General features: G+C 50.2%; 1 long non-coding RNA gene across 1 annotated transcript; it reads right to left on the bottom strand.

Moving 5' to 3' along the window:
- Positions 1 to 7748: 7748 nt before the first annotated feature.
- LOC108508790 lies at positions 7749 to 9242 on the bottom strand. The gene is made up of 2 exons (XR_001878508.1): positions 9102 to 9242; positions 7749 to 8300 (listed from the first exon to the last, which is right to left on the bottom strand). It is a non-coding gene; the product is annotated as an uncharacterized LOC108508790 (long non-coding RNA).
- Positions 9243 to 14494: the final 5252 nt, after the last annotated feature.

The raw sequence follows: 14494 nt of genomic DNA, 5'->3' as shown, positions 1-14494 counted from the left end.
GGACTGCATTAGGGCTCTTTATTCCAAGGTCTGAAACTAGGAAGGTCAGGGTGGAAACGGTCAGTGGGGACGAGGGAGATGAATCATACATCACAAATGGTGCTGGGAGTGTCAGCACTGCCTGCCTTGAAAGAGGTGCACCAATTTCTGAAGCAATTTCTAACTAGCAACCAGCCCCAGACAATGATTTAGGGACAAAATTAGCCTTACAAGGAACACCTCTTTTGGAAGGTCCCTCTCTCATTCTCCCTTGCTCATTCCTTCTGTTCTTTTCTTTCTCTCCCCCCCTCAAAAGGCGAGGTTGTTACTTGGGAGCCCTTTTGAGGGGAGAGAACCATGGTGAGATTCTTGCGTTGGCATGGCTGATGTTAATGGGTAACACCGGGGCCAAAGGTCCTTTAAAGCTCCCACATCTGCAGCTTTGTACAGACCTCACCTCCGAAACGCCTCAAAGTGTGTAGCCAGGCAGGGCTTAATGTGTATTAGCAAGACAAAGGCCCCTGGGAGGGGAGGAAAGGGGGATGAGTTTTAATTTACTGAAGATTTATTAGGCCTCATGAAATCAGCCTGAACCACCCATTTGCTATATCATCTGCCCACATCTAAAGGGGGCAGCTTTGTTGTGGGGAGATGGTCGCTGAGAATTATCCTGCAACAAATCTCGCCGGCGTGAAAAGGGACACGGGCGGGAGCAGGACGTGGAGGAGGGATCGTGCTCTCCACACAGGGCCCAAAATCTGGAAATATGGAAACGCAGGAATGCCATTCAAGCCGCATCCTGCCTTCCCTTGACTTTTGTTTGTGAGGTGCACGTCCCCTTTGCAAGCCCTGCTCAAGTGAGGTGTCAGGAGGGTGGAGAGAGGGGGGCGGAGGTGCCGAGGTGTGGGTGTCACCTGAGGTTTTTGGAGCTGAAGGGATCTGTCCTGGGGAAGGGTCAGCGAGTCACTGTTCCCATGGAGGTGATGCCTTTTTCCTTTCAAGCAGCTGCCATGTGTCTCCAAACCTAAGCTTGTAACTAAGGTTTTAATGTGGCTCAGAGAACTCCAGGGAATGACTCATCTTGGATGTCTTGTAGCTTGGCCATGAAGTTTGCAGTTCTGGGATTCCCTCAAAGGCCTCCGGGAAAAGGATTATTAATCATACCTGGCTCCTTTCCTTCCCATGTCCCAGTCTCACTGTGGCAGAATTGATTATTTAACTTCTGCCATGAATCCTGGAAAGAGCAGAGGAACAGTGCTGGGACGTGAAGGGGTGTGAAATGTCACCTCCCAGGGGACTGAGACAGGGAGGGCTTGGGGGTGCAGTCACAGGAACCATCTGATGGGGGATCACCAGGGCTCCAAGGGAGCCTTTGGAATAATGGGGGCAGGAACAGGGGTTCACTAATGAGCCACTGGGGTCTCCAGGAGAGGAGGGACAGCTTCTGAGCCTAAAACTGAGCAAGGCCCCTCTATTTCCCCTTGCTCAGAGCACCAGCAGAGAGGAGATGCCCCTGGGTGGTGAACTGTGTAATTCTCAGCAAGCAAACCACTACAGGAGGTTATGCAAAGCATAAGGTGTGGGGGCAGGCAGTGGGATCTTAGAATCATAGAATCTCAGGATGGTTTGGGTTGGAAGGGACCTTAAAGCTCTTCTCATTCCAACCCCCTGCCACAGGCCGGGACACCTCCCACCAGACCAGGGTGCTCAAACCAGGTTGCACCTTGAACTGGTGTAAAAGGAAGGCTGTTCAGAACCAACAGTCTGAGTTTGAACATAAGACAGAGGGATGCAAACATCCCACTCCCTGATGGTGGGCAACCAGGAATGTGATTTATACATCCAGCTGTATGTACATGTGATATGTGTAAGCAAATGCATGGCCCAATTTTCATTCTCTGTTGAATACTCATGTTCTTCTTTCTTACACTGTCTAAACCAAGACAGAGCCGCTCAGCCTAAATGTCCAAATGCTTCTGGGCATCACAGTTTAACAGTTTTCCTCTTTCAGACAAGGAATCATCTGAACTATTAGCCACAGGAAGTATTTCCTTCTCCTGACAGTTATCCCTGGTGTGCTGTTTTTGGGATGAGCAGAACATAAAAGAGAAGATTTGAGGGGAGGAAGGAGGTCAAGGGAAAAAAATGATTTAATTTTGGGAAATGAGGCTTGCTCCCATCCGTGGGGCAATGGGGGGTGAGATCAGGCTTTCCTAGCTGGGAAAATTCCTTTCAGTGCTGAAGCCTCACTGGAAGAGGTTGGTCTCTCTCAGAGGAAAGAGCAAAGCATTTTTGGCACAAAGCAGGGGAGGGAACAGTCCTGTTACTGACAAGTAGGTGAACAAGATGCCCTGCGAAATCTTATTTTGTTCGGTTTATAGGACTGTATAGAGGACAGAAACCCATAGAAACAGCACTCCTGCACAACCCCCCTCATCCCAGACATTCCCTATTCAGTGCTGGTAATTAGCCCCCAAGGAAAGGTCATTGGAGGGTACAAAGGGGCCTGGTTCTCCCAGGCAGTGGCTGCAGTAGCTGTACCTCGTGGCAGAAGCACAGAGGAATGACCTGAGGTCTCTGTGCTCACACCCATGGACGTGGAGGTGACCTGGGCAGGGACCGTCCCTGAAAATTTGGTTCCACGTGTTTCACTGGCACAAAGGTGTCCCAGGGCAGCCAGAAGATGTGGAGACACATCAGGAGGAGATGGGAAGCAAAACTTTCTGTGGTGAGAGAGCACAGTGAGGGAGAAGGGAAGGAGAAGGGAGGGGGGTTGTCTGAAATCAAAAATTGGACGGGATGTTCTCCATGGTTTCATCTTTGCCGATAAAAATTACGTCAGCATCTCTTTCAGCATTCACCTCTGTCAGCATTCACCTCTCATTGGCTTCTTGGCATGAAGGGATACTCAGCAGCTCCTACAGATGAAGGCAGCAAAGTCTTCTCTGCCACTGCCCAGAGCAGCCAGCCCTCCTTCCCTGCTCAGTCACCTCCGTGCTCCTGTTTCCTTCCAGGCCTGGGGTTCTGGTGCCTCCTCTCTGTGACTTTCATCCCACCAATCCAAAAGGAATCCTTTTCCCAGTGGAGAAGTAAAGGAAAACCTGGAGCTACAAGCATAACTTGCACCCTTTGGTGGCCTCAGGTAAAAGAACTTTCTGATGCTGGTCCTTGTGGTGCCAGTGTGGGAGCTGGGAAGTGGATCCAGCTCCCCAAAGTCCCTGAAACCCTTTAAAACTGTTTCCTATGTCAAGGATAAATCCAGGTGGCAGAAGGGAAGGCCACAGCTCGATAGCAGTGGATGTTTGTGTCAGACAGCAGCCTGGGCCACTGAGGGTGTGACTCGTGGGTCTGATCCTGTCTGGAAGGTTGTGACAGCCCCCAGATGTGGGTCTGGGGCTGTCACACCACGATGGAGCACACACAGTGCTCTGGTTCCCTGGTGTCAGTCGTAGGGATGTGCTTAAGAGACCATTCCCTTCCCGTGCAAGCTCCAGATGCAGCACGTGGGAACCTGCAGCCAGATCCAGGGTTTCTTCATTCTGTGGTAATTTGCATAAATTCTTGTGCCTCACTTGAATGACAAATGCAGGGCATGGTACATTCTGAAACCATTCCTGTCTCCCTGCTCCAGAGGGTAGGAAAGTGCTGTGCCTCCAATGCCAGCCAGGTAATCCTGCTGGGAAGAGATTTCCTCAGTGAACCTGGAGTCAGGCTCCTGGTGTTTCTGTACCTTGGAATTCCTCACGGTGGCCTCTGATCCTTGTAACATCCTTCCCGGGGCACCCTGTGGCACAACAGGCACCACACCCTCTGTGCCTCCCCGCAGGACACCGACCACGAGGAACAATGAGGGAGACTTGATTCCCCCAAAACAAGCGCTTGGAACCCCGGGGGTCAGAAAAACATTTGGGAAACTGCTAATTCCCGGGTCAAATGTCAGGCAGGGAGGTTGTTGCAACTCTAGGAATTGTCACCTAGCAGTGGAATTTCAATGAAAATGAAACAAAGTTCTCAGTTGTTCCATTTTGCAGCAGCTCCTGCCAGAGCCGGGTGGGTTTGGCAGTAGAGCTCATGGATATTTTTTTTAAAGGATTTTCTCTTAGTGAAAAGGTTGTGTGTGGATGGCAGAAGGAGACATCAAAATGAAGGTATCTGTGAATGTGTGTGTGCGTTTCTTCTTGATTTGAGTCTTGGGATCTCAACCCCCTCCTCTGGGAAAGAGTCAGGGCCCTGCTCCTTTAGGGTGGGGCAGTGTGGGTGGGCACTGACCCACTGCAGAGCCACAAACTAAAGAGCATCTAAAAATAGCCCATTTAAGGGGGAATTGCAGGTGTTTGGGTGAAAGGCACAACGCACGGGTTCAGAATCACTCCAGCTCTGGTTGGGCTTTGCAAAGTTATTTCTGAGCCCTTATCACACCCTTATGATCCAGATCAGGACAAAAGGATGTGAGACCTCCCTGGTGCTCCTGCTTTTCTGTGTCAGTGCCATTTGCCATGTGATCAGCTGCGGTGTCACAGCCAAGTGCCTCTCATTGAGGCTCTGCATGGGCTCGGCAAAGGGTTAAGGTTCGTCCTATTGGTACAAAAATGCCTTTAGACACTGCTATTCTTGAAAAAACAACTGCCTGAACCATTGAACCCTTTTGGAGTTAGGAAGCTGTTCATCCTCCCTCAGGAGGAAGGGCGAATGTTGAACAGAAGAGTTACAGGCTGAGCAAACATGGAGCTTTTGGAAAGCAGTCAAAGGAAGCTGAAAAGCCATCTTAGATACGGAGCTGAGCATGAGTCACCCAGGGAAGTCAAAATAGACTGCTCAAGTACTTCACTTCAAAGCCCTCAACACCATCAACTCTCAAGCATCCCAGGAATGCCATTGCCCTTCAAAGGAGGCAGGGAGGGATCCCTGTGAGTCCCACATTCATCTTCCCTTCGGGGAGAAGGTCTAACAAAGCCCTTGGCAGGCCTTGCCTGTGTGAGGCCGGTGGGTGCAGGTCACCCCAGGGCACTCTGGGCTCCATCTCGTGCCCTGCTTACACCAGGGAGTCACTTCAGGGTTACTTAACTGGGAATAAAGAGATGCTCACTGACTTGCCAGGCATTGCAATGAGATCAACATCCACCTTTTCGTTGAAACCAGCCAGATTCCTGCTGCTGGCAGCAGGTTTCAGCAGGTGGGCTGGAATAAGCCCTGCTCACCTTGGCTGTACCCCATCCCAAGCTGAGCTTCCTGGGAAGCTCCCAGACAGAACTCTTGGCCAGCAGTGGGTGATGTTCGTGCCACAGGCAGGGCTCCACAGGCTCTCAGTCCCCCTGGCAGCACAGATGTGGGGCCGTGGTGGTCTCACCCAGAGAACAAGGCTGAAAATCAAGATTTGATTCTGTCAGGTGTTACAAAAGCAGGAGATCATTCTGATGTGAAATGGCTCTTTTTAAAAAATCACTGCTGTCTACAGGAATATTTTAATTTTCCTTATAATTATCAATTATTATTATTATTAATTTATCAGGGAAGACTGAAGTGAGAAATTTCCTGCTGCCTTGGCAGACAGTTCTTAGCAGGGTATGAAATCACCAACATCCTTTTGGGTGACCTCTTCACAAGCATCAAATTTCTTCTCCTGCAGATCTATTTGTTTGAACTGAATATTTCCTCCAAAATATTTTTTCCATGATATTTTAATCTCAACTCTGAATGAAAAAGTAAAACCTGAGCAGATCAAAGGATCACATTAAGAGGGAAATGCTTTTGTATTTATTTTCCTGGGGGAGGACAATGCAAGTCCTGCCATTTCTGCCACTGGTGGAGCTGGGATAGGTTTATAAATGACTAGAAGAGATTTAATAAAATCTCAGGGCTTAGGCAAAGCAGAGAGGGACACAACACAATGAAACAGAAACTGGAGAGGGAGTTTGAAGTGTTAGAGACTGAGAGCAATTGCTTGAGTTGGAACCTGACCAGGGTCCTGGGGATAACACCTCTCCTCCACAGACAGTGCTGTAGGAACTTTAATATAAGTAATGTTCAGGATTTGGGGATTTTTTTGCCTTGTCCAAGGGTTGGATTTAAAATATAAATGTTGATGCTGCTGAGGATTCTCACGTGGAGGAGAACCTGTGGGCAGGCCACAGATTTGGCCAAGGTTAAATATAAACATGCCATCTAGGTGACTTAGGTGCCAAAGTCTGGTTTTCCTAAGGGACTTAGATGCTTAGGCTCAGGTCCAACCATATGCTTTGAGTCCAAGCTGGGAGACAGGAGCTCAGACTAACATTGCACACGTGTTCTTGGGTGGATCTGGGTGCTGAAGTCCAAATTTTGGTGTCAGTCTGTGAGATATAAGTTCTTAAATCACTGAGAACCTTTGAAAGTATTACCTGGGCTTATGGTAAATATAGTTTCCAAGGAATTTAGCACTTGGAAGCAGGGTAAGTCAGACCAGTCCAGCTGTATTGGTAGGCCCAGGCTATCGATTTGCACCACACTTTCTCCAAGCTGCATGTCCAGCTTAACACAACCCAGGTGCCTGGGCTGGTGATGGAGGTGGCCTTCGACCTCCTGAGGGCAGGAACTGTGCCCCCAGCCTGGGGCTTTGGATGGCTCTTGTACCCCAGGAGCTGCTGCCACCTGCAATGGTTGTGTTCAAACCCCTCTGCAAGCTGCAGCTCACGCTGATTTTCCATCTCATGGCTGTGCCAAACTATTCCTGGTTTCATCCTCACGGTGTTTCCCTTCAGTGTGAGCTCAGGGAAGAGCTGTGCTGCTGGAAGCAACAGCTGTTTGCAGGACAAGCCTGCCCTGAGCTGGCAGTGATTTGGGGTGGTTACCCCACAGGCACCCTGCAAAGCTTCCAGGTGTGGTGTGGTAGGAGCTGGAGGCTCAGGAAAGAACCTTCTCCTTCCCTGGGGACGTGATTTGTCTGTCCTGGAGTGGCTTGATGTGCCCCATGGGAATACAGGGCCAGCTGGGCAGTGTGAGGTGGGGCACAGATGGGGGAAGAGAGTTGGGAATTCCCTCATCAGTGGGGTCTGCAGGAAGCAGGTTTGGCCTGCACCCTGAGAGCTGCACCTGGATTTTGGCCTGGGGGTGTTTCGCACACTGAGCTCAAAAATAACAAGGAGCAAATGCATGTGGAGGGGATGGAGCATGAAGGATCATGATCCAGAAGTCAAGGAGCAGTGCAGGCACACCAAGGGAAGGAGTTTGGCCATTCAGTCCTCATTTCCACAGTGGGTGCAGGTTGCCAAGGAGCAGAGTGGCACTGACCTCACCATCACAGCACACTTCTCCTGGCAAGTATCTTTTCCTAAGTATCCTCCAATGGGTGTAACTCAGGATATATGGGAGGCCCAGCTCCCTCCTGGAGCAGCAATGGGCAGCCAGGGGCTCTCCATGTTTGGATATCAGGATCTCTCCCTCTGCACCACAAACCACCTCTGTACCACTTTCTTAGTCGGCTTTTTGGGTTCAGGGAGATGTGCAAGGCAGAGAAACATCCCCTGTGTGTTGAACAAAGAGGAATTATGCCCCTCCACACCCAAACACTGGGAGTCAGGACCTGTTCAGAGGCTCCCTGATCACTCCCAAATGCTGTGCTCAGGCACTGTGGTCACTGGGAGCACTTGGCTGCAGCAGAAACCTGCAGCACAGAGCTGCTCTGGGATAGCCACAGGCTGGAGAGTGTCTTGAGCTCAGGGACAGAACAGCCACCACCAACTGGGGCACTTCCAAACAATCTGGAGGCATGGAGTAAAAGGGAGTGCATTTGCTTTGATCTATCAGCTTTTATCATTTGTAAACATCTATTAATTGGCGTTGTCAGGCCCAGATCCTTATCATCTTCTGGTCTAATTTCCCCTGTTCGATACATTTCCTCCACTATAAAAATACCCATCACCCACCCCTGTCAGCACAGATTAAATCTAACGCTCTTTCTTTCAGCTGCTCTCCCCAGCGAGGCTGTAAAGCTGTCAGCTCCACACTTGACAAGAGCCAGGCTGCCCTCCTTCCCTTTGTCTCCTGAAGGAGGAAAATATTTAGGTGTCACTGGCTGGATGGCAGGAGTGAAGTCAGCAGACCTCGATGCATCCACTGATCTGAGCCACGAGAGGAGAGAGGAGTTTCCAGCCCCAGCAGCTGGGATGTCCCCAGTGACCAGGACTGAGGCACATCTTTGAGGTTCACCCATCCCTGCTGTCACCTCCCTGGCTTCCCAAGGACTTTTGTGTGTTGGCACTCAGCAAACTTGTCCCTTGGAGTCTCCCAGCTGCTGGCATTCATCTGGCATCTCAGTATCTTCCCCGGCAGCAAGGTGTTGGCTCCTGGGGTGAGAGGGTGATAAAGGCTGTGATGTCAGGTCTCTTCAAAGGAGATGAGCCCAATCCAGGCCTCCAAAGCACAGCTTAAGGGCCAAACGTTTTCCAAACCTGCTGGCTGAGTGTTAACATCATGTCCTGACCCTGGGTTTATATAAAGCACAAAGGAGGTGGCTGCAGAGGGCACATATCTGTGTATTTGCAGCAAAATAGGTGATGGCAAGATCCCTGAAATCCCCTCTTGGACTCTCTCAGCACTCCTGTAAGCCACGTCTGAGCACCCCTGTGGGCTGAACACTCTGCTTCCTGCTCAGTCAACAAAACATGCCTTTTCAAGGGGGACAGGAGGAAAAACTTCCCAACAAAGGCAGAGCAGGGATCTGCATCAGCTGCAGCACAGCAGGGAACAACCAGAGAAGAAAACAGAGTCTGAGGCAGAGTCTGAGCCCAGTGGAAACGAGCAGCCCTGGGAAACACAGCCTGGAGGCCCAGGGTGGGCAGGCAGGAGGGTGCTGGGAGGTGCAGAGCTGCAGCAGCTCATCATCAACCAGACTGGAGGTGTTCCCTGATCCTCTTCCACCGCTGCTTCTGGGAGGTCACGGGGAGTCAAAGCTTAAAGAATATCCCTCCTCCTGCCCCTCCCCACCTCACAAAAGGCAGTTTTAAGCAAAAAGCAGCCCAGGAGAGGTGAGCAGGGGCAGTGCAGAGGTGAGCACCCAGGAGCAGGTTTCCCTGTGCAGATGTCACTGTTGGAGCACCACAGTGACCCCAAGCCCCAGTGATGGGATCCCGTCCCATGGCACTCACACCACTGCTCACAGCAGCTCAGCTGGCACTTTTATCACCTCCTTGAGCCCCAAATGCCTGCCCTTGAGATAACAAGTGTTTCAGGATGGTCCTAAGAAACACCTCAAGTGTGGCAGAGCAGGGTTGCTGTGACTCCTGCCCTGGATTCCTGGGGAGCTGTTCCTGCTGCTGTGACATCAGGCCAAGAGGCCTCACAATACATTTAATGTGCATGTTAGCACTCCATTAAATATTGACTATGCTTAAATAAATGATGCAGCCAACTTTCAAGGAAGAAAGTGCTTATTTTGTCAACACAAAATATCCCTCTGTGCCCTTATCCCTGTTAGTGGAACTGTGGCCAGAAAGTTCCCTGAACGAGGCCTTTGTAGCTGGTTCCATATAAAATCACTTGTCCAAAGGAGGCTCTGTTAGAGCTGAAAACTTGCTTTGGCCTTAAAAAGCAAAGGGTTTTAACCTGAGCATGTCAGAGAGATGACTTCAAGACTTTCTTGTGAATAAGAAATTCGTCAAAACCAACCCTTTCCCGCAAACTCTTTTGGCATAAACGAATCTGCATTTTGACAGAGAGATCCTTCAATGGAAAAATCCCAGAGGCATCTCAGACACTCCTGACTTTCTGCATCCTGATGTGCTGTGTGCCCTCCAGCTGTCCCCAGTGCCACACTGTCTTAGTCTTCATGGACTTTATGTAGGGCAGGTGCTAATTTGGGGGCTTAGCAAGTAAAGCCATCAAAAAAGGTGGATCAGATTCTGGATTCAGCCTCCCCCCTAAACTTAGGAGTTAAAGGCAAAATAACACTCAGCTTTCCCCAACAGCCAGTGGGGAGGGACAAATCACCCCCCCTTCTCCAGAGTATACAGGATGGTTAAATTTATTTGGCTGGTTCAAGGTAGAGCTTTTGCTTTTGCTGTGTCGAGGGACAACCCCCACATTGACCAGACATTGGTTGGGAGTTCCTTCAGGTGAGACCCCATTGCCTTTCTTTCCCTTTTCTGCCTCACCATCACTTTCCTCAGGCTCCCTCTCACCTCCTCCCTCTACATTTGTTTTCACAGCACCTTACAAATAGCTGGTTTTAATAATGTATTGTTGGAGGCTCTTTTATATGCTTTTGGTGCATCAATTATTGAAGCCCAGGGCTGGTGTTCTCTGCTAATAATGGGTTTTTTGGTTTGTTTACTCCTGTTGGCCAAATGTTTCACGGGAATGTTGTCACTCTGGCTGCCACAGGACATGCAATTCTTCCCAGCACTTCCCCCAGTGACCCGAGTGCATCACCACCAGCTCTGAGCTCAGCCCACACGGGCTGGGCAGGTTTTGATGTCCCCCGGGGTAATTCCAGCCACAACACAAAGTGTTCCCTCTGCAGGGCAGTGCTCAGAAGGGTCACATCTCCCAGGGAATCAGGACTCTGCCAGCATGCAGCCACCTTTCTGAAAAAGGCTGCAGCTGGTGGCTGGGGTTAGAACCAGCTTTGAACCAGGTTGTCCTCAGCTGCTGCTGCTGCACAAGGAAAGTGGTGCCTGAGCATCCTGCCAGCACCACAGACAATTAAAATGCTAAAATCAACGTTGACAGAGAGAGCTAAGTGTGATGCTCAGCACTGCTGTCTCTGAGCCAGGAGGCACTGCAGGGACCTGCCAGCCCAGATGAACCTGCCTCCTGATTTCTTTTGAGGGCACTAATAGTCACCACTGGGCATTTTCCCTGTGAAAGCTTCCAGTCTTTAAAAAAAAAATTGGCTTGGTTTTTATTTTGGAGAGTATCAGGATGGAAAGTGTCCATCTGTCTTAAGTGGCTCCTTGCATTTTGCAGAGGCCAAGTTGTGTTCTGGTAGCAGTGTGACTTAGGAAAACCTTGACATGAGGATCACAGGATAATTCAGGCTGAAAGGGTTCTTAGGAGGTCCCTGGTCCAACATCTGCTCAAAGCTCTGAGGTCAGACCAGATTACAGGCAGCTTTATCCAGTCTAGACTTTAAATTCTCTGAGGGTGGAGACTGAGCAGCCCCTGGCCAGGACACATTGACTTTCCATCACTCCCAGCTGGAGCCAAATTCTAACTGGCAACCTGGAAGTAAAGGTTATTTATCCTATTATCAACCTCTGGATCAGGCCCTCCTACAGAGAGAGATTATTTTAATTAAGTTTGACCTCATTTTGAGATTTCCCCATGATCTGCTATTCAGGCAACACCCCGAGGGCTCAGCAGCATCCCTGTGACTTCCCCAGCTGACACTGAGTCAGCTGAATGTGTTACAGTTCCAGTCATTGTGTCTGTCCTTTACCTTTGCAGCTGCAACATGAAGTGGGGAAAATGCAAATAAGATCATGTAGGTGGGAGAGCTGGAACCCACTGGTGCTTCAGCAAAGGCACAGGGTTACTGTGTCCAACCCTGGGGCCCCAATGTCAGCACATGAACCTGCTGGGCTGGAGCCCCTCTGCTCTGGAGCCAGGCTGGGAGAGCTGGGGGGGTTCACCTGGAGAAGAGAAGGCTCCAGAAATACTTTAGAGCCCCTTCCAGGGCCTAAAGGGGCTCCAAGAGAGCTGGAGAGGGACTGGGGACAAGGGATGGAGGGACAGGACAAGGGAGAAGAGCTTCCCACTGCCAGATGACAGGGTTAGATGGGATACTGGGGAGAAATCCTTCCCTGTGAGGGTGGGGAGGCCCTGGCACAGGTTGCCCAAAGAAGCTGTGGCTGCCCCATCCCTGGAAGTATCCAAGGCCAGGTTGGACGGGGCTTGGAACAACCTGGGCTAGTGGAAGGTGTCCCTGCCCATGGCAGTGGGGCTGGAACTAGGTGATCTTCGGGGTCCCTTCCAACCCAAACCAGTCTGTGACTCCATGACTCATGCCTGGTTTTAGCAGCAAAGCTGTTTTAAGGATGTTACACAACTGTGGGGTTTCGAGCAGGTCACTGGGTGGATTCAGGGCTAAAACAATCTGCAGAACAGAAAAAGAGGAGAAGAGAGTTATTTTTAACTCAGATCCATTTCTAAGACAGACCTCAAACCAGATGAGATGCTTTGGCACAATTATGGCGTCACAAACCTGGGAGGTGCCTGTCCCGTGTCAGGTTTGCTGCCAAAACCAGGGCATCCGAAAAGTGTCTCCTCAGCAAAACCCCACGTTCCTCCCTGGCTGTGGGGAGCCCGTGGCAATGCCAAGGTCAGAGTCCTGCCACAGCCAAGGCACATGGGAGGTTTCCTTGTGGATTTTGTCATGCACTGAAGTAAAAATCAGAAGCAAGTCCAGGATTTACCGTAACCTGAGGTCACCTGTGAAAACCAGGGCTGCTGTTCCTGGGCTGTTCCTGGACTGTTTCCCTGGGCTGTTCCTGGGCTGTTTCTGGACTGTTCCTTGGACTGTTCCCTTGGCTGTTCCTGGGCTGCTCCTTGAGCTTCACCTGGTGTTCCTCACCTGAAGTGTTTGCTGAGTTGTTTGGATCCTTATCCAAACTGCCCTTGCAGTCCAAGCTGGAGGATCCTTTGTCCTTTCCCTCCTGTTGGCATCTTGTCTGGTCTCCTCAAGCCACTCTGGATGCTGGAGTTTCCCATCAAGTTCCAGATAATTGTGTACTTCTGCTGTCTGAAGTGAAAGCTGCTGATCCAGGTGGGAGATGGGAAGGCAGGACTAGGTGTTCCCTTTTGCTTCTCTGGGTAACAAGTACTTTTATTTAAGAAGTGTTTTTATGGCCTGTTCCTGCATCAGACATCACAGAAGATGCTGAGATGGATTTGCAGTGTCAGGGGGAAGAACCCGGCATTCTGATTTGGGAAAACAGAGCACCCTGAGGTGGGGACATGCTGCAAAGACCCCCAGAAGAGTGAATGGTCCATTGGATCAGGAGGCCAGGCAGTGGAGGCACTGGTTTGAGCTGAGCTGGTGTGTGATTGCAGGTAACCCCCCTCTCTCACTTCTCCCCTGCCTTTGGTGTCCAGAGGCATTTCTGGAGACAGGGAATGTATTTCACAGTGTGGCTGCAGATAAAAAGGAGTTGCTGTGCCTTGTGAGTAAAGCTGACACTTGATACCTCAAGGCAAGCTCAGGACAGGACTTTTGGGGCAGCTGTGGGTTGATCCTGCTCCTTTTCTCTCTGGAAGGTGGAAGAAGCACTGAAGACACACTGAATTCAGTTGTACCCCAAAGTTATGCCTCCTTCTCTTCAAAAACTGGAAAGGAAATTTGTTCCCATTTTTTTTTGCTTGCAATGCAATGGCAACATGACTGACACCTGGACTTTTTTCTTTTATTATTATTATTATTGTTACTGTTTTCCTCTCCTACACTGTCAGCACTGCCCAGTTCCTAATGAGAAAGGCCAGGGAAGGCAGCTGAGGGTACCTCCCACTTCCTTTAATAAAAAGGTGCTGTTAGGGCAGGGGTTGTGGAGCAAATTTGCTTCATTAGGCAGATCCACACTCCCTCCTGGTTCCACACTGCCCAGAATTAAAGAGATGAACATTCCCATGCTGCTAATCTGGCAACAATAAGTCAGGGAAGCTGCTGTAGAGCACAGCACAGCCACAGCTGGACAGATGTCTGACTGCATGAGACACCTTATTTAAACACCAGTCTTGGCCCCAGCCTCATGTTTTCCATTCTGGTGAACACAGCAAGCCCTAAAACTTACATGGAGTGGCTGATCATTTCATTGCTGACACATCATGCTTTGGCATCTGCTGGCAGGGGTGGTCAGCCAGCTGGAATAATACTGCTTTGGGTTTGGTGGCTTTTTAAGAGCATCTCCAAGTGACTTTGTGCCTGCATGGAAGGGGAGGGCTTTCTCCATTCAGTAAATGTGCTCATTTTAAAAGCCCAGCATCGTGGTGCAAATGGCTCCACAGCCATGGGAGGTGTGGAACTGGAAGAGAAAGGGAAGGGAAAGCCAGGCTCAGCTCCTGAATTTCCCCTTCTGATTTGTTCTGTGACTTCAGATGATTTGTTTAACACTTCTGGGCCTCAGTTTCCCCCCTGTGAAATGCAGGGATCCTCTCCTACACCTCCAGTGTGACAAGAGGAGAAGCCCACGATGTTTAACCTGCTCCTCACCATTGTTACAGGCCACATAAAGGGATGTTCTCCTTTCCCTGAGGATTGGTCTTGCTGTCCCATGAAAAGGAGTGTTCTGTATCACTGCCTATAAGACCAGTTCTCACTCCCCTGTCTCTGCTGTGTTTGCCTGATGCTGGGGCAGGTCCCAGCCTGTGGCTACAACACAGATAATCCCAGACCCCAGAAATTATTAACGTTGATCAGCATCTGCAGCACTTTAAGAGACAGCAAAGCAGAGACAGGTGGGAGCCCTGAGAGCTTTGTGCTCCCCGTGGGTGACCTGGGACTAATGGGCTCCTCCATGTTGGGCCAGACCAGAAATTCAGAACAGGA

The sequence above is a fragment of the Lepidothrix coronata genome, unplaced genomic scaffold, assembly GCF_001604755.1.
Source record: "Lepidothrix coronata isolate B3197 unplaced genomic scaffold, Lepidothrix_coronata-1.0 Scaffold315, whole genome shotgun sequence".
NCBI lineage: Eukaryota > Metazoa > Chordata > Aves > Passeriformes > Pipridae > Lepidothrix > Lepidothrix coronata.
The sequence above is the reverse complement of the archived record's forward strand: the minus strand, read 5'-3'. Positions and strand labels throughout refer to the sequence as shown.